The 3062-nt window shown below is 44.2% G+C and overlaps 1 protein-coding gene across 1 annotated transcript in view; it reads right to left on the reverse strand.

The window, feature by feature from the left end:
- The window catches only part of supt5h (SPT5 homolog, DSIF elongation factor subunit), a 23802-nt gene that overhangs the window by 6973 nt on the left and 13767 nt on the right, over positions 1 to 3062 (reverse strand). The gene's annotated exons all lie outside the window — the stretch shown is intronic.

The following is a 3062-nucleotide window of genomic DNA, read 5'->3' on the forward strand; positions in this document are numbered from 1 at the left end:
TGTGTGATGTAAAGAAAATCTAACTAAATTACTCTTTTTAAGTTTTAAAAAAAGAAGTAAAGAACAGACTTACCTTCAGCCTCTTCTGCTCAGCATCGGCCAATGAGAGAGGGAGGAAAGGGAGAGGAAGAGGAGAGAGAAGAGGAGAGAGAAGAGGAGGAAAGAGGAAGAGCGGTAGCGGAGATACAGTAGGGGAAGGAAGAGAAGAGAAGTGAAAGAAGAAGAAATAAAACGGTGAGAAAGAGGAGTAAAAGGCAGGATGGGTGAAAAAGGAATAAAAGGTAAAGCATGAAGAGAGAAAAGGAGGGAAAGCGTTGAAGAAGATGTTGGAAGAGAGGGGGATGAAGAGGTGAAGACGGAAGGAAGATGGTGTTCATCGCGGCGGAGCACACAGGAGCAGACAGGCAGCCATAACACAATGCATGATGGGAGAAAAAAAACAAAAACAGACTAGTTAATTGGATGGTGACAGTGAGAAGCATGAGACCAGTGGAGGTTTGAGAAGTACCGTAGAAACTCAGCTACACACACGTTGTTTTGGTTTGGAAGTTACCGACGGGAACGACGGACGTCAACGACCCCGACGTGAGTCGCGCATGCGTCACTTAGCGACAAGTAGCCTCCGAGATGCTAACGAGAGACTTCTGTAACGTCAACACAACACTGCTGGCTGGCTACATGTTAGCATCAAACACAACAAAAGGCTGTCAGTTAAATGGTGTTTCGGGCTAACGTTAGCACCTAAACAACCACAGATAGCCAAGTTTTTGAAATGACTGCTAGCTTAGCATCAAACACATCAAAGGCTGTCAGTCAAATGGCGTGTTGAGCTAACCTTAGCACCGAAACAACCATAGATAGCTACATTTTTGAAATGACTGCTAGCTTAGCTACAAGTTAGCATCAAACACATCAAAGGCTGTCAGTTGTATGACATTTTGAGCTAACGTTAGCACCTAAACAACCACAGATAGCTACAACGTTTTTGAAATCACTACTAGCTTAGCTACAGGTTAGCATCAAACACATCAAAGGCTGTCAGTCAAATGGCATGTTGAGCTAACCTTAGCACCGAAACAACCATAGATAGCTACATTTTTTAAATGACTGCAAGCTTAGCTACAAGTTAGCATCAAATACAACAAAGGCTGTCAGTTGAATGGCGTGTTGAGCTAACGTTAGCACCTAAACAACCACAGATAGCTACATTGTTTTTGAAATCACTACTAGCTTAGCTACAAGTTAGCATCAAACACAACAAAGCCTGTCAGTTGAATGGTGTTTTAAGCTAACGTTAGCAACCAAACAACCATAGATAGCTACAACGCTTCTGAAATGATTCCCATCTTCTGTTATTGTTTGTAATTATAAGAACATTTTATTATTTTATTATTATTCTTGGGCACGCGCAGACGACAGTCCTGTTTCTAAGAGACGCCATTTTGGATTCTGTTTGTACTGTACTTCCTCTTCTGGGATACTTTGCGTTTACAACGTGCCACACAGAAAGCTTCATCCACATCCGTTAGTCCAAACAGTGAAAGAAAAACCAAACATGCCGACTGTCTAGCAGGTAGCCGGGTCAGGCAAATGACCACAGTTGGTTCTCTGAAGGTGGAGTCACCTCCATCAGGTGCAGATTAGGGCTGCAACTAACCAGTGTTTTCACTTGTCAATTAAACCTGTTGATTGGTCTATAAAATGTTAGAAAACAACGAAAAATGTGGGTCCGTGTTTTTTCCAAAGTCCTAAGATGATGTCCTCAAATGTCTCGTTTTGTCCTCAACTCAAAGAAATTCAGTTTCCTGTCCCAGAGGAGAGAAGAAACTAGAAGATATTCCCACTTAACGAGCTGACATCAGCGAAGTTTTACATGCAAACTTACTCAGTGAGATAGTCTGGAGGCCTGAGTTTAGTTTAAAGTGGAACAATTAGTCAGTTAAAGGTGCGATGTTGGGTGACGCGTCGAAGGTATTTCTGATGGGAATTTGGGACTATGTTTGGTGGACTAGACCTGCTCTATCTGCAAATTATGGAGCGGTGTAGACCTGCTCTATCTGTAAATTATAGAGAGGTCTAGCCCTGCTCTATCTGTAAATTATAGAGAGGTCTAGACCTGCTCTATCTGTAAATTATAGAGCGGTCTAGACCTGCTCTATCTGTAAATTATAGAGCGGTCTAGACCTGCTCTATCTGTAAATTATAGAGCGGTCTACACCTGCTCTATCTGTAAATTATAGAGCGGTCTAGACCTGCTCTATCTGTTAATTATAGAGCGGTCTAGACCTGCTCTATCTGTTAATTATAGAGCGGTCTAGACCTGTTCTACGTGGAAAATGCCTTGAGATAACTCTTATTTTGAAATGACACCATAAATAAAATTGAACGGGTGAGTTGTTTCTCTTCAAAGAGCCAATAATGGATTTGCCCTCGGTGCTTCCTCGCGTTGCGCTCACAAAATACAGTGTGTGCTGACATGATGAGGTGGGTGGGGGGGGGGGGGGGGGGGGGGGGGGGGGGGGGGGGGGGGGGGGGGGGGGGGGGGGGGGGGGGGGGGGGGGGGGGTGTCTGGAGTTGAATTACCGTTAGCTGAAGAGGACATGCGTGGGGGGGGACACCAATGAGACAGAGAGAGTTCAGGTCAGACATGTTGGAATAACTTAAAACACACACACTCTGCTTCCTACAGCAACACTTACAGGACAAATACCGGACCTTAAATGGGGCAATAATCCGGCACCGGTGCCTGAACCACGTTATCTACCGGGTAGACTAGCAAAACTGATCCGGGGCCCCCTTTTGGAGCCAGAGATTCTCTCTGAGGCTCCAGAACCAACGTTACAGGCAAGGAGACAACGCAAGTGTGACGCTAGTTAACTCACAATTCTTTAGTTTTATTTTATTTTGAAAGTGTAAATGAGGAAATAAAATCCAACTTTTTGGGACATATTCTAAGAATGTCTAATCTGTCATTTGATGCCTTTTGGAGATTTCTCCATCTTTTCTGGGCTTCTTTATGCACATTAATACACATTTTTACCGGGGGGGGGGGGGGGGGGGGG

This window comes from Etheostoma cragini, chromosome 3, assembly GCF_013103735.1.
Source record: "Etheostoma cragini isolate CJK2018 chromosome 3, CSU_Ecrag_1.0, whole genome shotgun sequence".
NCBI lineage: Eukaryota > Metazoa > Chordata > Actinopteri > Perciformes > Percidae > Etheostoma > Etheostoma cragini.